This window comes from Theropithecus gelada, chromosome 12 (assembly GCF_003255815.1).
Source record: "Theropithecus gelada isolate Dixy chromosome 12, Tgel_1.0, whole genome shotgun sequence".
NCBI classification, from domain to species: domain Eukaryota; kingdom Metazoa; phylum Chordata; class Mammalia; order Primates; family Cercopithecidae; genus Theropithecus; species Theropithecus gelada.
Window position 1 is genome coordinate 115,430,952 of NC_037680.1, and position 23,201 is coordinate 115,454,152.

Sequence of the window (23,201 nt, forward strand, 5' to 3'; positions counted from 1 at the left end):
TCCTGGCAATGATAGATGCTCAAATATGTTGCGGAATGGAAGGAAGAAAGGGAGGAAAGAAAGAAGGGAAGATGGAGGAAGGAAGAGGAAGGAAGGAAGGAAGGAAGGGAAAAATGAATGAGTTGGTGAAAGGATAAATAGATAAAAGGAAGGAAGGATGGATAGATGAATGGATGGGTGGAGGGAATGAAGGATGGATGGTAGATCAGTGAATGGATCAGTGAATAAATGGATGGATGGAAAGATGGAAGGAAGGAAGGAAAAGGAAAGAAAGAGAAGGAAAGAAATAAAAAGAAAGAAAGAAAGAGAAAGAAAGAAGAGAAAAAGAAAAGAAAGAGAAAGAAGGAAGGAAGGAGGGAAGGAAAGAACGAAGGAAGGAAGGAAGGAAGTAGGTAGCTGGGTGGCTGCATGGGTGAGCAGGTGAGGAGATGGATAAATGGCCTTAGAGTAAAACCTGTCTCCCTTGGCCCACCCTGCCTCTCCTAGCTTTTTCCTAATGCTTCTGTCCCTTTGTTAGGCCTTGGGGATATAGAGTTGAATGGGGCCTTTCACCTGCCCATTAGGGCCCAGTCTGGTGTGGAAGAGACAACTGAGGCACCCTCTTGGTCCAGCCACAGCTCTGCAGCTCCACCCACCCCCCCACTCCTGGCCCAGGCAGGCAGATACAGGGAGGTAACTGCACGCAGGACGCATGCACACAGTTCCAGGTGGCCTGTGTATGCAGGAGGCACTCCCCAGCCCCAGATGTTTTACATTTGTTGCAGAGAACGCGGCCCATGTCAGCAGACATGGCTGGGGTCAGGGTGACATCAAGGGGGCCAGGCCCGGAGGCTCTCGGTCAAGAAGACTAATGAACCTGCCGCCCGTTTCTGCCTGAGCCTGGGTCCCCTCGGGCACGTGAAGCAAACCCTGAAACCCACCACTGGCCAGGGGACGGCCCCTGTCATTTTTGGCTTTTCATGGATGATACGGTATTTCCCCTTGGAGGGTTGGTTCAGCTCATATATCAAAAGCTGTGGTAATTATTTCCTCCCACTGAGGAAGGCTTCCATTTAGCTTTCTCTACCCCCCCCCCTTATTAATTATCTAATTACAACCACATTCTCCAAGAGAGAGCAGCCTTTGACTTTCTGCCCAGGACCACTTAAAAAAGGCTTAAATATTTGGAGTGCTCTGAACTTTGAAAAGTAGTGTGTGTGTGTGTGTGTGTGTGTGGTTTACATATGCATGGGTTTCGGGGAAAATATGTCTTGGCCTTTTCAGACCCTTGCCTTGGTTCAGTAAATGCTCCTGGAGTTCTCTGAGGATATAGGCTGCTGGGGTGAAGCCTGGGGCTTGGGGTTGGGAGAGGGCTGGGGGTGAAGGAGCAGAACCACACATCCCCCTTACACACTGCTGTGTAGCATCGGACACCCACGCCCACAGGGACACACACGGACCCACGCACACAGATGCACACACCCACACAAAAACATGCACACTGACACTCCCACGGGAACACACAGACCCACTCACGAGGAGGTACATGCTTAAATACACACACACACTGGCAAACGGACCCACTCACGTGGATGTACACACAAACAAACATGCACATTAGTACTGCCACGGGAAAACACACACACACGGATGCACACACTCACACAGAGACACACCTACACACTGACACTCCCACAGGGACACGCACAGACCCACTCATGAGGATGGACATGCTTACACACACACACACACAGACACATACACGGACCCACTCACATGGATGTACACACAAACATACACACTATCACTTCCATGGGAAACACACTCACATGGATGCACACACACATACACGTGCACACTGACACTCCCACAGGGACACACAGACCTCATGGATGCACATGCTCACAGAGACACACACACGCACACTGACACACACACAGACCACCTTACATGATGCACACACTCATACATGCAATTTACACAACTTGCACATGGACACACACTGACACTTCTGGACATTCTTTCCTACTCACACACTCTCACATTAGTGGGCACACTCACAGACACACACATGCGATGTCACCGAGCACCATATCACACGTTCCTCCAGCTTCCACATGTGGCTTCCACATCCTGTCCCCAGTGCCTGGGGCCTCCCTGGACCTCCTTCCCTGCAGCAGAATCCTCACGGTGGCCCCTCTCCTGGCGGCTGCCTTGGGGAGCCCATGCCTGCCTCTGGGCCGACACCCACCCCTCCCACCACGCTCAGCCCCTCTGGGGGAGGAGGGTCTTGTCGCGCTGGTTTGCCCCTTAGCTGAGGGGAGCTCTCTAATAATTCTTGCTGAACACATTCTCGCTGAACACTGGCCTCCCACGAGCTCTGCCAGTCAATTGGCTATTCTCATGTTTATGCCACGGGCATGGGAGTGAGTCCTAACATGGGCCAGGCCCTGTGGTGGGCAGCAAAGGTCCCGGGGCTCAGGGCGAATCTTCAGAGATCCTTGCTAGAGCTCAGGTCACCTGGCAGGACAGCAACACAGCTTGGGGGCTGCTGCAGGCTGGCCTGGGTGTGTGGCAGAAGCAGCCCTGGGGCGCGGTGCGGGGCCCACCTGTGTTCGCCACACCCCCGACCAAGGGCTGATGCCAGTGGTATGTCCCCTGCCCTGTGGGCCCCACTGCAGTGCCCCAAGACCTTGGGCTTATGACACCACATCCCTGTGCACCCTGGGTCTCAGACGCTGGCCCCGGCCACCTCCCAGCACCTTCTCTTTGAGCTTGGCGGGCACAGAGGGCGGTGCGGCGTCGGGGTCCCCACCCTGGCTTCCTGGAGGACCTGGACTTTCCTCCTGCCTGGGTCTCCTTCCCCTGCAGGTGGGAACAAGGCTCTGGGTAGCGCCTGAGTGGGTTCTTCCTCCAAGGCGCTTGGGACAGCAGGTTGCAGCCCGGAGCTGCACCGAGCCTGGCACACCCACAGTTGGATTGGCCCACAAGTGCGCTTGGAAGTCATTTGTGTGGCAGGAGGGGACCTTGTGGGGCTGGAAGAATTGTGTGTCTTGATCACAGTGGGGGGTGCAGGAAACAACACGCATGATGAAACTGCAGGAAGTACACATATGCCACTCACACGCAAACACACAATACACACACAAAAACACACACACTCCACATACCCACGTACACACATAAACACACACCAGGCACCACACAAATATACCACATACTACACACACTCCCCACACTGTACATACACACCACATACACACCCATACCACACACAAACACACCACACCCCCACATGCAAACACACACCACATACACCACCACACACAAACACACATCACGTGGCACACAAACATACCACACTCTACACACACTTCCCACATTGCACATACACACCACATAGACACACACATACCACACAAACACACCACACCCCCACATACACACACACAAACACACACCACATACACCACACACCATACAAACATACCACACACTACATACACACTACACACTGTACATACACACACAAGCACACCATACTCCCATATACACACACAAACTCACGCCACATACACCACACACCATAAAAACATACAACACACACACAGACATACCACATACACATAGATAACATACCATACACACTGCCCACTATATACCACATATACATATCCTACACCACACATAACCCCCCACACAAACACACACCACATACATCACACATATCACACCCTACACACACACTTCACACTGTACATAGACGCCACATACACACACAAACACACCACACCCCCACATACACACACAAACCACATACCCCACACACCACACAAACATACCACACATTACACACACTACACAAACATACCACATGCATACACATGTACCATGTACACTGCACACTATATACCACATATACATACTCCACACCACACGCACCCTCAACAACCCCCCACACACAAACACACACCACATGCACCCACACGAGTGATATATGAATAAGCTGTTGGTGTCTACTGGTGTAAGATGCTTGGGTGTGATGTGGTGACACCATTGTATGTGTGGTATATAACGTGGTATATAATATACCACATGTGGTATGTCATCTGTGTGGATATGTATGTAATATGTTTGTGCAGCGTGTGGGGTGTGTGTAGTATGCGGTGTGTTTGTGGTGTGTGGTATGTGTTTGTGTGTGCATGTGGGGGTGTGGTGGTTTGTGTGTGTGGTATGTGTTTGCATGTGTATGTGGTGTGTATGTACAGTGTAGGGTGGGTGTGTAGTATGCGATATGTTTGTGTGGTGTGTGGTGTATGTGATGTGTGTTTGTGTGTATGTCGGGGTGTGGTGTGTGTGTGTATGTGGTGGTGTGGTGTGTGTGTGGTGTGTGGTGTGTGTAGTGTGGTGTGTGGTGTGCATAGTGTGTTTGTGTGTGTACGTGGTTGTGTGTTGTGTTTGTGTGTGTGGTATGTGTATGTGGTGGGTATGTACAGTGTGGGGTGTATGGTAGTGTGTGGTATGTTTGCGTGGTGTGTATAGTGTGTGTGGTGTGTGTGTATATGTATGTGGGGGTGGGGTGTGTTTGTGTGTGTGGTATGTGTATGTGGTGTGTATGTGCAGTGTGGGGTGTATGGTAGTGTGTGGTATGTTTGCGTGGTGTGTGTAGTGTGTGGTATGTTTGTGTGGTGTGTGTGTGTGTATGTGGGGGTGGGGTGTGTTTGTGGGTGTGGTATGTGTGGAAGCTGCATGAAAGGCACATGGGACATCTCTATGTTGTTTTTGCAACTTCCTGTGAATCTGTAATTGTGTCAAAAGCACAAATTTTAAAGCAAGAATCCACCGTAGAGAGCTCCCCCCAGCGGCTGACCCATTTCTCTGCGTCCTCCTCCCTGAAACACAGCCCTCTGCTGCCCCAAACCCCACAGCTCCCTCAGGCCTAGATAGGGCCAGTGTGCACATCTTGTCCCCAGGCAGCCTGCTCTGAGGGGCTCACCCACAGCCAGACAGCATTCACGGCCATGCCGAGCACTGGCCAGGGAGAGGCCTAGGGGCGGTGAGTGTGAGAGAGAGTGCACTGGGGGGCAGGAAAGGGCCCTCGGGGGTGGGAAAGGGTGCTCTGGGCTTGGCCTGGCCCTGGGGGCAGGGGTTGCAGAAGCTTGGGCTGGCCCCGTAGCAGTCACCTGTCCCGTGTCTTTTGGGAGGAACGTTGAGTAGAACAGAGCCAGCTCTCTCAGGGCCTGCCCCGTGTCCCGTCCCACCCAGCCTTGGGACGGACGGTCTCAGGACAATCCTGCAGGATGCCGAGCGAGGCGGCCTTATCTCACGGTCTCCCTTCCTTATCTTCCAGGCTGTCCGTCGCGTCGGCAGCGCAAGTGGAATTGGGATGCATTCGAGTCTGTAACTTCTGAAACCTGAACAACCTCAGGAGGCCCTCACCTCTGCCCTCCACCAGCGTCGAGAGAGGGGACAGCAGTGACATCGGACAGAAGACCCGGGCTCCGGTCCTCCCCCAGGACGGTCCCCACATAGGAAGGGCACTCCCAGCCCTCTTGCTGGTGATGTTGTCATGGTCATCATGTCTCTGTTTGGATTTTTCTTCTGGGTCTTATGTTTTGGGGGAGGCTTATTCTTTCTGAAAATGTCTAGATTCAGGAACACGTTGACGAGGATTTGGATTTTGAATTTGTATTTCCCTCTAAGTGCCTTTTTTAATGTCTATTTTTTTAATAAAACAGAAATGCATTCTTGTACAATTCTGTTGAAACTGGACCAAGGCTCTCAGAAGAGGACCCCCGAGTTCCTTCCCCTCCCCCGAGCCTCTGCATGATTGTTTCAAGTCAGCCTGGAATTCTTATTTTCATGCCGCTATTCTTTTTCTTTCTCCATGATTTGCTCGGCTAGCCATTTAAAAAAAAAAAATATTCTCTGTTCAGTGTATATGTTGCTTGTTTGTTTTATTTATTGAGATATTTTTACAAGCTAAGTGACTGCAGTGTGGCTGTGTATCCTGCTCCCCACCCAGGGAAAATAAAGACGTCCGCGCAGCCGTGGTCTCCCCATCTCTGTTCTCGTCTCCACTTCGCAGCTCCGGGCATGGCCTGAGAGAGCCAGAACAGGTCCCAGGAATCAATATTGCTTCACTTTAAAAGGCACGAGAAAGGATGTGAGACGTTTTATGCGGTGCATAATTGCAGAAATTTCTAGAAACTACCAACTCTAACACGGTTGCCAGTGTGAACAGACCTGGGCCTGGGAGAGCAGAGGGGGCCTCAGCCCTTTCCCGGTGCCTAGTCCTCTGCTGCTCCCCAGCAGCCTCAGCACGAGAGACCATTGCTGTCACACCCATGCCCCACTCTTGATACAGCAGTGTGCCCATCCTGTGCACCATCCCTGCTGTCCAAAGTCAGGGCCAGCCTTCCCTGCTGCTCACCCTGGGTGGTATTCCCTGCTCTCCCAAGCATGGCATTCATTTGTGCCATCACCTGCCTGCCTGTCCGAACGAGTCACTGTCTGCTCCACGTGCATCCGTGCCATGTTGACTGTGAGCTCACCAGGCAGCTGGCTAAGGATGGAGCACCCGGATGTGTAGGTTAGGTTGGAATCCTGCCCAGAAATCCCACAAGGACCATGATCTGCCACCAAGGAGAGTCAGCCCAGGTCTGGTGCAGGTGGGCACCTCTGCATGAGGGCAAGGGCTCCATGCCCTGCCCGCTCCCTCCTTACCGTGTCAGCACCCATGAGCACTGTGGGGGTGGGTGGTGCTTGTGGACCCCAGGGTGGAGGCTTCCAGCTCTGGGGACTGTGAGTCACCAGGTCACTACCCTGAGACACCAAAGGCATGTCTCCTGGGGGACACCTGGTACCGGGGTCTGCTGGGTGGAGCTTCTCACCAAGCAGTGGGCACACAGAGCCCACCCAGCTCCCAGACAGGGGTTCTGGAAGTAGGGATCTCTGGCAAGATGGCGGTGGCCTGTAAGCCTCATTTCCCACTCCCACCCTGCCCCCAGGTCCACCATGGCAAGGACACGAGCTCTGGAAACACCAGCATGACCTCAGCTTCCATCTGGCTCCTGGTGGTGACCTTGGTACAGCACTGGCTTCCACAAATGCACACACTGCACATGCACACACCACACACATGCATGTACACATACCACACACCGCACATGCACACAAACCACACACACATACATGTACACACACACCACACACACACATGCACACACTGCACACACACACAGCACACATATGCATGTACACACACACCACACACATAAATGCACACACTGCACATGCACACACCACACACGCACATGTACACACACCACACACATGCATGTACACACACGTGCACACACTGCACATGCACACAAACCACACACACGCACACACTGCCCATGCACACACCACACACACATGCATGCACATACACCACACACACAAACATGCCCACACTGCACATGAACACACCACACACGCACATGCGTGTACACGCATGTGCATACACCGCAATGCACACACACCACACACACACATGCCCAAGCTCACACTGCACATGCACACACCACACACATACATGCATGTACACACACACACTGCACATGCACACACACCACACACATGCACACACCGCACATGCACACACATGCACACACTGCACATGCACATCACACACACACATGCATGTATGCACACACCACACACACATGCATGTACACACATACCACACACACAGGCACACACAATGCATGTGCACACACTTGGCACACTTCAAACAGATGCACACATACCCATGCCACATGAATGTATGCACATACGACCAGCACACACATGCACACGTGTGCACACACGAGACTCTGGGGAGAGAGAATAGGGCAGCAGTGGTCCCAGCAGCAGGAGGCCCCGCCCTCCCCCATACTGTCTGGCAAGCTCTGCAGAGGCCCATAGGGGCCACGAAGATTGCAGAGGCCACGATTCCCTCCTTCCTGAAGTGATTCAAATAGAAATAATCCCAAATCACACAATGCAAAGCTGATAGACGGCGGGGCCAGAAGGAGCCTCTTTCTTGGTTTCCAAGTTAAAAACTTCATTCTTCCTCTGCCCAGTGCCCTGAGCCTGGTTTCCTGCTGAGCAACAGCCCCTTGTCACCTTTGTGGGGGACCCAGCCCTGTGAGTGTCCACACCCAAGCCCAAGGCAGAGGAGGCGAGGAATGAGAGTGCCCCGTGCAAATGAGGGGGCAACCTGACCCCACGTGGGAGGTCAGGGATGGAGTTCAGTGGGGGCCTCAGAGCAGTGACCCAGCCAAGGGGGTCATCCCAGGGCCTCCCTGTGGCGGCTGCATCTCTGGGCATCACTGGCAGTGCCTGTTCCCGGCCCACCTGCCCCACACTCTGGTCAGCATATCAGGGTCTCCTTCTCCCCCAGCCCTGGCCTCTCCTGGGGTCTCTCCTGGGGCTTTGTCTCCAACTCTGGGTGCCCTAGGAGCCGGTCACCAACACCGTAGGCTGCGTGGAAATACGTGGCCGTGAATACAGGCTCACTTCCTGTTTTCACCCCTGCACACACACTCCTGGAAGAGGTGCAGAAAGATGCTGGCTTCCGGAACACGCACGTGTGTGTCTATGGCTCCATACGCACGCTGGCATGCACGTATTTGCGTGTGTGCGATGCATGTCTGTGGACGCAGGTACATGCTGTCCTGTAACCTGCTGCTGGCTCCTCCTCCCCAGGTGTGTCATGGGGCCACTTCCCTGTGCTGGCTCCTGCTCCAGGGTCTCACAACTGCTCTGGCGTCAACCAGAGCCCCCTGCAGTCATGGCCCTGAGAACAGACCTGTGAGAGCTGGTGTGCATGTATTTTCAGGGTCAGATGACTGAGTCCGCAGAACAGGAGAGCGTTCAGAGCCCCAGGGGCTCTCTAAAGGAAAACATACCCCAAATCCCCCTCACTTCCACCTGTGTTCGAGGGCAGCCCGACGGAGGCCCCAGCTGTCAGGCGACCAGGTCAACCTGAAGGGCCTGGGTGCAGACTTGTGGGGTGAGGGAACTTGGAGGGGGCAGCAGCGCTGCTGGGACCTCTGCACCCAGCCAGGCCCTGGCATCGCAGACCATCCTTGAGGGAGGGCCACTGGCCAGGCAGGTGGGGGCCTTGAGTCTGAATTTCCCCGCAGGGCGAGACACGCTGGGGGCGGGGGTTCCTCTGCAGGTCCACAGGCTCAGATCTGAAACACAGCCTTGGGCCTGTGCAGTGGCCAAGACCAACACGTCTCAATGGAAAAGTCTCACTCTTTGCTTTTGAAAGCAACTGCAGACAGAGGTGGGCCTCCAGGTTGTAGCTGATGGAACACAGGTTCAGTGGGAGCCGGGAGTCATGGGGCAGCCAAGAGGCAACGGGAACTCAGCCCGAGGTCAGCCATCTCCCTGTGGCCCCAGTGCCGTCTGCAGGATGCTGTGTGGCTCTGAGTGACATAGTTTGAGGGGTTGCTGGCAGCCCTGAGCACCCCAGAAGAGGAGGTGGGGGCCCTCACAGGAGACCTCTGGGTAAGCCTCTGGGTAAGGCTGAGTGGGAATGGACTGTCTGGAAGAGTGTGGCCCGGGCGGGCAGGGGGTTCCTGGGGAGGGGCAGTGTACTCCATGTGGCTACAGAGGCCAGGTGCAGCCTTGCGTTATCCTGTGCCTGCAGGGCCATGAAAATGGTGGTCAGTCATAGAAACGATGCCGTCGGAGGCTCTTCAGACACCTCACTGTGTGTGGCATGGGTATGCCTGCGGGCCGCCACACATAGGGGCCAACCTGTAAAGGGGCAATCTGCCCCACAGATGCCTTCAACCCACAGACTAAGATGCCATGTCGTCTGGGGCCGGGGCCATCTGTACCGTCCCTGCGTCCTGCTTCTCTGTGGGCGGCATCACCCACAGTCTGTCTCCCACTTAAGCCCTTTGGCTTGGGGCGAGACAAGTCTAACCCTCCATCCACGGAGCACCGCCTCACTGCCCACACAGGATGGGAGCCGCCTGAGTGGCAACGGCCAGGGCAAGCGAAGGCCCAGAGAGCACGGCGATGGCAGCCCTCATGGGATTGAATGTGGGCACCTCATAACTGAAAGATAGTGCAAAGGTCTGTTCTGACTCCCAGCCCGCAGGAAGACTCAAAGTGTCCTCTCCCTAAAGGAAGCTGACAGCTGCCTGGGAGGGTCAGGGCTCTTTAGAAACAGCCAGGCCCTTTGCCTGCTCATGGCCACACTGGTTTACACCCCAGTGGACTTGACTTTCCCCCTCCAAGCCCCAGTCTCCCTGAGATGAAGACCCCAATATCTACTCCTGGGCCTGCTCGCTGCCACCTGCCAGTTCTGTCCTCCTGAATGAAGACTCTCATACTGACCCGGGCTGGGCTTAGGGCTGCCTTTTTCCTACCACCCCATCCAAGGCTGAGAGGACTCGCCCATCCTCCACATGCTTCCAGCAGCTCTCATCACTCGATGACTCAGTGATTCAGGAAACAGACCCGACTGCTGAAAGAAAGTGGGGAGGGCATGAGTGGGAGCCGGAGGAGGGGAGAGGGATGGGAGCGATGCAGGGGTGCATTGGCCAGGAAGGATGACCAGGCTATGCCCGGGTTCCGGGGGTCTCGGGATGAAGCGTGGGAGGGAGCTGGGAGGGCAAGAAGCTGTCCGGCAGCTCTGCATCGCAGGATGTGTGTTTACACATGCCTGATTATCAGTGTTGCCCCCTGAAATCCTCCAGAAGATATGTTTACATCTGCACCCTTGGAACCTGTGAATGGACCCTACTTGGAAACAGCCTTTGCAGATGTAATTAAGTGAAGGATCTGGAGATGAGACCATATGGATTTGGGGTGGCTCCTAAATCCAAGGCCAGCCTTACAACAGAAGGGCAGTGGGAGATTTCAGAGAACGCCGGGAGATGATAGAGCCAGAGATGGGAGTGATGTGTCCACAAGTAAGGAACGCTGGAGAGCAGCCTGGAGCCGGTGCTCCCTCAGAGCCTCCAGAAGGAACCAGCCCCACCCACACCTCGATTCAAATTTCTGACCCCAGAACTCTGGGAGAATCCACTTCTGAAGCCATCAGTTTGTGGTTGCTTGGTGCAGCAGCCACAGGGAATGACTACAGACCCTGAAAGTGACATCAAAGAAGGAATGACCTGTGAATGCACAGGAGAGAGGGACGGGGGCAGCCTGCAGACAGGAGACCTTGGCAGGCTCATGGAAGATGAGTGGGAAAGGGTGGGCAGCTCCTCAGCTGAACCTCAAAAGTGGAAATGCAGCAGGGAGGCCTGAGTCTGGCAAGCTGGACCAGCAGGCTGGTCCCAGAAGGACTGGGGACTGGCAGGTGACAAAACCTCTAATTCTGAGGTACAGCATGGGGCTAAAGCCGCAGGATTGGCTGATGGTCTGCAAGAGGCATGGGGAGACCCTCTTCCCAGCTCAGAGTTGATGACCACTCTCCCCCACTCCTGCCAGCTGGAGGAGTCCAGGAAGGGTCTGAACCCCAGCACAGCCATGTGGAGCAGGTGGGAATGGAGGATTTGGGGTGATTCTAGGAGGCTCCCCACTTCTCCCCTGCTCAGCACCAGCCGCTGGAAGCCCAGCCTTGCCTCTCCAGGCCGGAGGCAGGAGAACCCCTCTCAGCTTCCATTATAAATGGACACCCGGGACAGACAGGCCAGAACAAACACACAGAAGAAAGAGCACAGGGGAAGGGGGAGAACCACGTCAGAGGTGCTGCCAGAGAGAAGCTCCCGTATCTCCGAGATACAGCGACCGGCGAAAAAGAAAACTGAGAATTCCAGAGATCTCCTGTGAATTAGGAAAACCATTTTTTTGAATGGAAACTTTAGTAGCAGTTTTGGAAGATGAAATGAGGGAAATCACATGCAGCAGAGCAAAATGACAAAGAGAAGAAGAGAAAAAAAAAAAACAAAAAAAACCAAGATTTGAGCAGAGCACGAATCCAGGAAGTCCAATGAGGAGTCCCAGAAAGACAGAATAGAGAGGGGCAGGACTCAGAGCTTAGAGGCGTTTCCAGGTTGAAAGGGCCATGGGAATGTCCTACACTGAGAAGGAAAGAAGTAGGGAGGGAAAGAAGGAGGAGGGAGGGAAAGAAGGAGGAGGGAGGGAAAGAAGCACGGCCCGCAGCGGCACACAGTGCTGATGTCAAAGCACCAGTGCTAGGATGATCGAGGGAGCTAGTAGTTATCGTCCCTCTCCCCCGCCCAGGTTCTGAGCAATTTGGAAAAATAAAACAACAGAGAGGCGGGAGAGGGCTAAGTGTCACCTTTACAATCAGTGGAGGCTCAGCCAAGGTCAAGACCATCTGTGGGAACCCAGTGGGCCTGGCCTGGGGTGCCCAAGCCCACTGCCTTGACCACCCACCCAGGCTCTGGAACTAGAAGGAAGGTGGGCTGGGCTGCAGGAACCCCGTGAGTCTTTCTGAATCTCCAGGGACATTAGTGCTCCACGCTGGAACAGAGAGAGCCATGGGAGACAGGCTATGGGGGACCCCATTGTGGAAACAGGAGTGGGGAGAAGCCAGGCCCCCTGGCCTCAGCAAAGCCTTGTCCATTGGAACCACATTGTACAGCCTCACGGCAGTGCTGGGACAGTGGGGTGACGGCTTCGACCCCCGGCGTGTGGACCCAGGTGCCCTGTCAGCTGTGAGTGCAGAGTAAAGACATCAGCAGCAGCCCCAGGCCTCCCCACCAGGACCTTGTAGGACCCCAGGCCCATGCCCAGATTCCGTGGTTTAAGGGAAGTTTGGCTGGAGCTATGTGTGAGGTGTGGCAGAATGTGGGGCGCTCACAGCTGGGGTGGCAGCTGGGGTGGCAGCAGGCGGTGAGCTGCCAGTGGGGAGGCGCGCTCACTGGAGCCCAGGACACTCTGTGGAGGCTCCTGAGGGCTGTGCACGCACGACTGGGAGGGACAGAGCTAGGGAAGAAACTCTGGTCTGCTCTCTTCCCCCACACCGGTCGCCTTCCACAGGCCCCCACTGACCCCCAACCAAAGGGCACAGAGCCCACAGACGCAGCAGGTGGGCACAGAGCAGGGAAAAGGTCAGCTCCCCTACCTGCTGGCCTGGCTTAACAAGCTGCCCCAAAACTAGGGCGAAAACCAGCAGATCTGGGAAGCAAACGATCCCGTCTAGAGGACAGCAGCATCCCGAGCAGGGTTCCAGTGTGGCCTCGGGCAAAGCAGCCCAGTGCTGGGTGTGTCACCAAAGCAATGTCTGCAAGGAAAGCAATGGCGCTGAGAGACCCCGGGTGCTTTGTGTGTGTGTGTGTGTGTGTGTGTGTTTGTTTGTTTGTTTTGTTTTGTTTTTTAGCAAAGTTTGGGGCCGAATGAGTGAAAAGTTCATGAAAAGCCACACACACACCAAAAAAAGAAAAGGGAAAAGAGGAAACAAACAATGATTAACTTTAAGAAAAACAAAAAGTTTGAAAAGGAAAGAAGAGGGATTGCAGTGCAGTAGGTGATTCCGTTTTGTGAACTGTGATTGTATCACAGCCATAACGATGGAAACAGGAAAACAGATTCAACTATGAATTAAGACTTAATTTAGAGAGGCGCACGAGGAGCAGAAACAGGCAGGAGGGTGGATGTTGAAGAGCTGAGTCCTCGGCTCCCGGTGAGGAAAGACAGAAGATCATGCCTAGAACTGAAGAATTCATAAAGAACATTCTAAGCATGCTATTATTATTATTATTATTTGAGATAATAATATCTTCTTAATAATAATAATAGCTTGTTAGTATTTTATTATTTGAGAGTATATTATTATTATTTGAGATGGAGTCTCGCTTTGTCACCCAGGCTGGAGTGCAATGGCACAATCTGGGCTTACTGTAGCCGCCGCCTCCCGGGTTCAAGAGATTCTCCTACCTCAGCCTCCAAAGTAGCTGGGATTACAGGCACCTGCCACCACGTCTGGCTAATTTTTTGTATCTTTTAGTAGAGACGGGGTTTCACCATGTTGGCCAGGCAGGTCTTGAACTCCTGATCTCAGGTGATCCGCCCATCTTGGCCTCTCAAAGTGCTGGGATTGCAGGCGTGAGCCACCGCACTCCACAGCCTAAGCATGTTATTTTTAAATATTGAGATAAGTACCAGAAGAAATGGATAAAAACACTGAAAGAACCCTCCCAACGCTGGGGCTCTGGGATGTGAAAGGAGGAAGTCAAGAGCTCTTTTCCATTGTAAGCTTGTTAATATTTTAGGACAGATAGATAATAGGTAGACAGATGATAGGTAGGTAGGTAGATAGATAGATTCATCTGAGATCAAAAGCTTAAACTTAAAAATTACACCATAGTGAACAGGGAACACTTCTACGCTGCTGGTGGGAATGTAAACTCACACAGCTGCTATGGAGAGCAGTGTGGAGACTCCTTAAAGAACTAAAAGTAGAATTACCATTTGATCCAGCAATCCCACTACCGTATCTACCCAGAGGAAAAGAAGTCATTATACGCAAAAGATACTTACACGTGCATGTTTATAGCAGCACAATTCACAATTGCAAAATCGTGGAGTCAACACAAATGCCCATCAATCAACGAGTGGATAAAAAACTCTGGTGTGTGTGTGTGTGTGTGTGTGTGTGTGTGTGTGTGTGTGTGTATGATGGAATACTATGCAGCAATAAAAAGGAATGAATCAACAGCATTTGCAGTGACCTGGATGAGACTGGAGACTATTATTCTAAGTGAAGTAACTCAGGAATGGAAAACCAAACACCGTATGTTCTCACTGATATGTGGGGGCTAAGCTGTGAGGACTCAAAGGCATAAGAATGACACAATGGGCCGGGTGCGGTGGCTCAAGCCTGTAATCCCAGCACTTTGGGAGGCCGAGACGGGTGGATCACAAGGTCAAGAGATCAAGACCATCCCGGCTAACCCGGTGAAACCCCATCTCTGCTAAAAAATACAAAAAAACTAGCCAGGCAAGTTGGCGGGCGCCTGTAGTCCCAGCTACTCAGGAGGCTGAGGCAGGAGAATGGCATAAACCCGGGAGGTGGAGCTTGCAGTGAGCTGAGATCTGGCCACTGCACTCCAGCCTGGGTGACAGAGCGAAACTCCATCTCAAAAAAAAAAAAAAGAATGACACAATGGACTTTGGGGACTTTGGGGAAGAGTAGGGGGGGGCGAGGGATTAAAAGACCACAAACAGGGTGCAGTGTATACTGCTCAGGTGATAGGTGCACCAAAATCCCACAAATCACTACTAAAGAACTTACTCATGTAACCAGATACCACTAGTACCCCAATAATTTATGGAAAATAATCACACCACAGCAGGAGAGATTTTAATGGTCGTTGTGTGTAATAAAGAGGTCCATGTCTGCACACACATTTCAGGCTTTATCAGTTTTCCCACGGGGCCCTTCTGGGTTCAGTCGCGTCTCCCGGGACAAGCTCCCAGCGCCACGTCCCCTCGGTGCTCAGTCTCAGTTGTGTCCTTGCATCCACCGGTCAGGAGAGACTGACTTCTTAGGCATGCCCAAGAAGATGGGAGGAGCCACAAGGAGTCAGGGGGCAGGAATGTCCGAGTGGGGACGACGCAGTAATCGGCTGGTCCATTGGTGACCATGTCTATGCCACAGTCACCTTTGCTTTCTCACACATTCATTGGACAGAGAGGACTAAGCCCATGAAAACGCAAGTAACAGGGACTCTCTCCCTTATCCCCAATTCACAGAGAAGCACACAGAGGTCTGGTAAGGCGAGCTGACTTGCCTGGGAGTAAAGGGGCTATGATTACAGCAGGGCCTGCCTGACTTCCAGGGCTCCAGAGCTCGGAGCCTCATGTCACCTTCTCCCCTGTCTGTGGGCACAGGCATGACTTGACGTGAAAAGCCTGGAAAGTAAAATGCATCTGTCTTAAATGCACTGAGAGAGGGTCACATTTAAAATATGTCTTCAATGCATTTTAATCAAGTATTTCTCTTGCAGTGAGAATGATCATACCCCAGTCTGACAGTTTCATATCAAATCTCTTCAAATTGTGTTATCTTAGAGTACCCACATGTGTATGCCTCCCTTGGCCAAATGAAATAGTTCCTTAGTGGACACTAAAACTGTGGTCTGAAAAGCTTGTTGAAAATATGGACAGAGGCGTGTAACATGTAGGTCACTGGAAGCATTTCCCCAAAGGCACAACCTACATCCCTCTGGGCCTCCAGGACTGAGGAAGCCAGAAGCCCCATTCCAGGAGGACACACATCGTAGAAAAGGCACCAAATAGACATTTACATGGCAGGTCCCACCATTCATCTAGCAACAACTGGGACGGCATTAGGCAGCCCATGCTCCCACAGTGGCCTCGGTCCTTATGAAAGAAATAGGACCTGTTGGATTAACTCCTCCCAAACTGAGCGTGCCCAGCAAGCATTCTTACTGGAGGATTCTCCACCAGGAATTCTGGGGCCAAGGATTGGTATTCCAACAGAGAGACCCACCTTCCCATCTTCTTGTCTCAGCCTGTGGCAGCATGTACCTTCCACCTGCGTTTCAGTGACCTACCCTCTGCACCACTCCATCTGCTTCAGTCTCCCCTTTGTTGACATCATCTCCACCTTGGACAGTGGTGCTGGAGAAGCAGAAACACTGTGATTCTCTCCTCCCCGATCTGAACAGGAGCTGGGAGGGCTGGGCCTGCAGTCTTGAGGGGCTCCGAGGAGTCTTGGCTCCGTAAGCTGCCAGCTGCCCAAACTTCACGAGCAATGGGGTGGAAATGCCCAGGGAATGTGCAGAAGGAAGAGTGCCCTGTGCTCTCTGCTCCCCTTCCCCACCTGGGGGTGGTGGAGTCTGCCTGTGCTGGCTCAGTGCCTGGACTTGCACGGCAAGGCCTAAGGGTTGGTGAAGAGACAAAGGTGGAGAAGTCGGGACAGCGTGAGGACTGGAAGTGGCTGGGAGTCACCTGTGGAGGAGAAGGACGGACGGGACAGGAGCAAAGCGGGAGGCAGAAGGAAGTGCAGGAGTGCTGGGGGCTGGGGCATCTCTGGGTTCAGGGCTGAGAGTGAGGGAAGCAGTTTGTGGGGAGTCATAGCAAGCAACGCAGAGAGTGGCCGGGGAGAGAGAAATGTTAGGATTTTTGCGTACGTTGAGAGTACACCTTCCTCCCACGAGCATCTTGGGACTTCAGTAAAGATTTGAACTACTGGGGCTGCTCTGCCTGTGGAGTGGCTATTCTTTATTCCCTTACTTTCTTAATAAACTTGTTTTCACTTAAAAAAAGACTTGAATTATTTTGGCATTAGACAGTGTGATGATTAATTTATGGTCAGCTTGGCTGGGCCACGGTGCTAAGATATTTGGTCAAACATTACTCTGGATGCTCCTGTGAAGGTGTTTCTAGATGACATTAGCATCCGAGTAAAGCAGGTGGCCCTCGTCCAAGGGGGTGGGCCTCACCCAATCAGTCGAAAGCCTGATTAGAACAAAGAGATTGACCTGCCCTGAGCAATAAGGAATTCCGCCCCCAGACTGCCTTAGGCCTGGAACTGCGACATGAGCTCCTTCCCAGGTTTCCAGCCTGCCGGTCCACCCTGCAGAGTTTGAACTTGCCAGTGTGAGCCAGTTCCTTAAAATCACTCTCTTCTGATGTGTACACCTTGAGTGGCTCTGCTCCTCCGGAGAACACGAACCAGCACAGTTAGTGTCTTCATGAAGACATAAGTCCTATATTAGAGACCCCTGGAAGGGACAGGCAGGTGCTAAGCTGAAGGTACCCACAAGGGGACACGACTGATGTCTATCCTGGGGCCTGGGAGGCACACAGGGGGGCCACAACCTGGGCTGGGACCGAGAGAAGGTGGCTTGGGGATCCATAACCCACACAGAAAACAACCAGATAAGAATAAAAGCAAGCAACAAATGATGTGCAAGAAGAAAGAGATGAAGGCTCGTATAATAAGAAAAATACAAACACCCAATGATAAAAATATCCACCTCCTGAGATGGGTCTCAGCTCCCACCTGCCCTTGCCTCGGCCTCCGTCTCGATGATGCATGGGGGCTCACAGCACCTTCCTCCAGGACGAGTTGGGGCAAGGTATGAATATGTTCTGCACGGGTCCAGCACCCAGGAAGTGCCCAGACACAGGTGCAGTTGCTGCTGGCCATGGAAGGGGTGGCCCGACCACCTCCCCCTCTCCACTTGGCTTCTTCCTCCATAAGCCATGGGATGGGATGGGTGTCCTGCAGAAGCCATCAGGTCTGTAATGGGCTGAAGTGTATCCCCCTGAAATTCACACGTTGAAGTCCTGACCACCAGTGCTTTAGGCTTTATCTGAAGGAGGCTTTCTCTGGAGAGAGGGTCTCCACAGAGGTCACTGAATTAAAATGAGGTCATTAGAGAGGACACTGATCCAACAGGGCCAATGTCCTCATAAAGAGGAGATGTGGGGACAGAGGCAGACACAAGTAGAAGGAAGGGGAGGTGAAGGACACAGGCAGAGCTAGCGCCTGTATGCCCAGGAGAGAGGCCTGGGACAGAGCCCCCCGAACAGCCTGGGAAGGACCCAGCCCCGCCGACACTGTGATCTCGGGCTTCAGCCTCCACTGCCCGGACAGGATCCATTTCTGAGGCCTGAGCCTGCTGCCCTCGGTGCCTCGTTGCGGCAGCTCCAGGACATGGACACAAAGCTGTCACGCTCCCTGGCCACGCCTGCTCTGAGAGTCACATGAACAGTATGGAAAACGGTACGGAGATGTGAGAGCAGAGGTGCAAGGCACCGTGGGCCTGTTTGATGTCCCAAGATTGCAAACCCCTAAGGCAGAGTGACGGTTCCTCCCGTCTGTGCCTGGGTCAGACCTCCCTGGCTGGAGGGAGGACGGGAAGGTGCCAGCAAGGAAGACAGTGGTGATGCCACGAGGCCAATGATGGTGATCATTTGATACCAGACAGAAATGTTTCCCATCGTCCCTGCTGGCACTCAGCATAGAGTGAAATCACGCACAGGCACAGAGGAGGGCAGCCCCGGAGAGCCACCTCCTCCTGCCACCTGCTTCCCTCCCCACCTGCCTGCAGGAGAAGCGGGCGGCAAGGCCACACACCCTCACTTTGAGCACGTCCTGTGTGGAGACTTGGAGCTGAAGAGACAAGAGGGTCCTTGGCTAATGGCAGATGACACCCTAGAGAGGGGCCGTCTTCCAGGGATGCCGTGTCCAGCCCAGGCCACTGTCTGATTGGTGATGTCCCTCCAAAAAGCATAAGGTGACTGGGCGCGGTGACACACATCTGTAATCCCAGCACTTTGGGAGGCCAAGGAGAGAAGATGGCTTGAGCTCAGGAGTTCGAGGCCAGCCTGGGCAACAGGGCAAAACCCCATTTCTAGACACACACACACACACACACACACCAGCCAAGTGTGGTGGTGCATGCCTGTAGTCCCAGCTACCCAGGAGGCTGAGGTGGGAGGATTGCTCAAGTCTAGGAGGTCGAGGCTGCAGTGAGCTGAGGTGGTGCCATTGCACTCCAGCCTGGGTGACAGAGCGAGACCCTGTCTCAAAAATAGGAACAAATATTTTAAGTTGAGCTTCAACTTCAAAATGCTGTCTTGGGGTAGAACGCCGTCACCCCCACCCACCTGCAGACTCCCAACTTCACAAGTCTTCTGAGAAGTTCTCTGCTGTTTGGGAGTTTTCAGGGCTGGGGGGCAGATGAAATTAGCAATTTGACCCCCTCCCGCTGTATCTAACGCAGCTCTGAAGGACCTCCAGCCTTTCTGAGTGACTCCCTGGGCCTGTCAGCTCATCTACATATACTAAGCTCAGGGCTTCAAAATCAAGGCTAAATTTCAGAGAGCAAAAGGTCTGATTGCAGGGCAATGGAAACTCACTGATCCCCGACATGCTGTGCTTAATGCAGTCGGGGGAGAGGATGGAGGGGTCCCTGCTTTAATTTCTAGTCTGCTACCTCCAGGCTCAATACGTCTTCAGGTATTTTTACTCTCAAAAATGTTTCCAGTTGGAATGCAGTAAAGTAGGTCCATCTCCTTGAGCAAAATTGAGATCGAAAGGCATTTAGGAATCATTTTCAAAATCCCAAGATCTGAGGAGGAAGAAGGAGTTGAGACCTTAAAGGTTAAAATCCTGGCCATTCCAGAAGCATGTGCTGGGCAAAGCATGGCTCTGACATCGCCCCTGCCCTTCCTCGAGCGTGAGCTGCACGTGTGGACGCAATCTGATTCTTCTCTGCCAGCAGCAGCTCCAGGGATGCCCTGGCGCCTTCCAAGTTTGCTGGGAAGGAGGTGAAGTGTCGGCGTCCCCAGCCCTCTCTTTGAACTGGGTGCTGGACGTATCTTGCTTCCTATTTCATGGTCTTGGTCCTGTTCTGTGGTCCTGGTCTTCTACCTGAAGCATTCTATGCTAAAAGCTTTCCAGGCGTAGATCCATAGAAATCAAGGCTCACAACAGTGCCCCCGATGGGCTTGGGCCAAGACACTGTTTCAGAGAGGGTTTTTGGCTGTTGAACCCATCAATACGTAAAAAAGGACAAAAAGGAGAGAAGTAGACATTTAGGAGAAGGGGGTGGGGCTTAGCACGCAGCATCACCCCCACTGTTTCAGCCACCTCCCCTTGAAGGGCTCAGTTCCAAAAGGCAATTTTACTGCAGAGGAAACAACCTGGGAAGAGGGTGTGGACTTGACCTTGGTCACATTGCAAGATAACAGCAGAAACCAGCAAAGATCCAGGGCCTTCCAAAGCCAGGTCCCCGCTCCAAGGGAGGAACCAAGGAGAACCCAGAGCCTGCGTAAGATGGGAGGCCCAGGAAATCACAGCCCTTTGCAAACGCCCAATGCCTGCAACTCAAACACACCTGGCCTCTCCATCGTGCCCAACCTGGGACAACAGAATCGGCTCATCCCAGAAGGATACTTGGCAGAGCCACGCACCCCTGCCCTGCCTCTGCGACAGCAGCCTCTGCAGGCATGGACAGGAACCAACCAGTTCAGTAGCGCCTCGCTGCCTCTAGGTACCCGGAGTGTTGCACATGGTTGGCAAAGTGTCGCAGTCAGCTGCCTTCCCCTTGCTTCCTGCAATTTTGGCATCGGCAGCCGTCCACATGCTTTGTCCGGGTGTTTGGTCTTTTCCCAGCATCACTGTGGAGCCTACAGAATCCACTGGGACAGGCTGCAGGTGAGACCCACAGAGTGAGAGGCAGGTGGCCTCTGCGTTGCCGCCCAGGGAGAGGTAGATGGGGAACTCTGTGTGGAGCCTGAGCCTGGGTTCCTGTTCTCAGGGCAGCAGGACCAGCCGACCCGTGGAGAGGGGAGCTCTCTTTGCTTCCATCTGGGCCGTGACAGCCAAGGCCAGGAAGGTGTCCACGCCTGGGACCTGAGAGCCTCGGGGTGTTTGGCCCTTGGGGTTCGCATTCCAGGGCTTAGAGCGAGGAGCCGGGGAGCTGAGATCCAAACCCAAGCAGGTGAGGAGGGGCATGGAGGGGAGGCGAGGCGAGCTCTCATGCTGACTCCAAAGCAAAGCCTTCCCTTTGAGCGCAGTGGAAACGTTTGCTGCAGCCCAGGCTGTGGAGCAGTAGGGGCTGAGAGACACGGGGGCGGTTCGGGTTCTGTTTCTGCTGAGTGTTGTCTCTCCTTCGGTTGTCCCACAGCCGAGGTTCACAGCACGTGTCATGCTGTGTTCCTGGAAGAAGTAGAAAGCCACTGTTGGAAACGGAATTTGGGTCTTGGTTTCCTCAGCTATAAAATAGGGATGAGAAACCTCCATTCTACCTTTCTTGTGGGTTTTTGTGACAATGAGTAAGATCATCTACATGAAAACGTTTTGCACAGGATCTGATTATTGATTTTGAGCCAAATAATCAGACTATGTGCAACAGGCTATGCCATAGATTCTTATGCCTCTATTTCCCAGGCCCTTCAGGGGCGCCCACCTTTGTTGTAGCCCCGTGTGCGAGGGAACGGCCCAGCAAATCTCCGCAGAGCCTCCCGGGGCCTGGGTGTCAGCTGAGACTGGGACCTGTGTAGGACGGGGCCCTCCACGTAGAAGAAAGTCTGAAGGAGGAAGGGAAATGGCACCACGCTGCTCCGAGGTAGGCAGAAGACGCTTTGCAGAGCTGAACGTGCCGTGAATAAAATAACCAGCGAATTCCAGTCCATGAGCAAAATCCTCTACACAAACCTTATTTGCGCGACGCACATAAGGCACCATCTGCCCGTCCTCACCACGTACCTCACTCAGCCTCAGGGTGACAGCTTGGAATGAACAGATGACATCACGCCGCTGCCCTAGTAACACAACGCTGAGGGCTTTTTGTATGTTTGTTTTCAGCCGTTCGATTAATTGTGAGGCGTTGGGACTAGTGTGTATAGGGTGAGCCTGGGCCCACCCTCCTCAGGAGCAGGGCCAAACAGCCCTCCCCGACGTCTCCCAAGGACCTGACCACTGTACCCTGAACTTTTCCCCTTCACACATACCTATTCCCACCCATTCAGTAAAGACATTCAAGGAAAATGTTTTCTCTGCACATACCCCAACTCCCAAATGTTCTTTCATTGCTGTTTCAAAACAGTGAGCATGCTGTTAGCAGAAGCTTAGCTAAGCCACTGCACTCCATCCTCAGGTCTCCAGTGAGGGAAAGTCAGGATCCAGGTGGGGAAGAGAAAGGGCACACATAGTCTCCCCTGCCTCCCACGCCCTCAGCAGTCCCCAGCTTCTTGTGACCCCTTGCTTGGGGAACAGCCCAGCAAACCTTTGCAGAGCCTTCTGGGAGTCAGGTGAGGCTGAGGCAGGGACTCTCAGAAGACAAGGCCCTCCACGCAGATGAAAGCCTGAACCAGGAGTGAGAATGGCAGAGTGCTCCTTGCAGATACTCAGACGGGGCTTTGCATAGAGGAATGTCTGTCTCTCAGGCTTTCCAGGAGCGGGGTCCAGCTAAGCTCAAGACCAAGGAACTTCACAGAACAAAACTGCCCCCACCCTGAGCTCAAGAAGGATCAAGGCCTTGTGCCAGGGGGCCACAGTGTGGGGCGTCTCGGCTCTGGCTGGACTTGGGGGAGGTGACAGGGGCTGTGAAAGGGCAGCCACATGTCCTGTCATTTCCCAGGCTCTGCATGGCTGGGCATGGCGGGTGGCCGGAGGCTGCTGCCTTGCGTAGGTAGGAGCCAGGGGCGGGGCACAGAGGAGGGTGCCCTTGAGGTGGGAAATGGGGGTCTCTAGTGGGGACTCTGCAGGCCCAAGG

General features: G+C 53.5%; 1 protein-coding gene and 1 pseudogene across 1 annotated transcript in view; one reads left to right on the top strand and one right to left on the bottom strand.

Annotated features, from left to right (window-relative positions):
* TWIST2 (twist family bHLH transcription factor 2) overlaps positions 1–6,028 on the top strand; it is a 60,581-nt gene extending 54,553 nt beyond the window's left edge. Inside the window, exon 2 of the mRNA XM_025405621.1 lies at positions 5,330–6,028. The gene's annotated coding sequence lies outside the window, so the exon portion shown is untranslated. The remainder of the gene's footprint in view (positions 1–5,329) is intronic.
* A 3,322-nt stretch (positions 6,029–9,350) lies between these two features.
* On the bottom strand, positions 9,351–22,223 carry LOC112635906 (annotated as a pseudogene).
* Between the last annotated feature and the right edge of the window lie 978 nt (positions 22,224–23,201).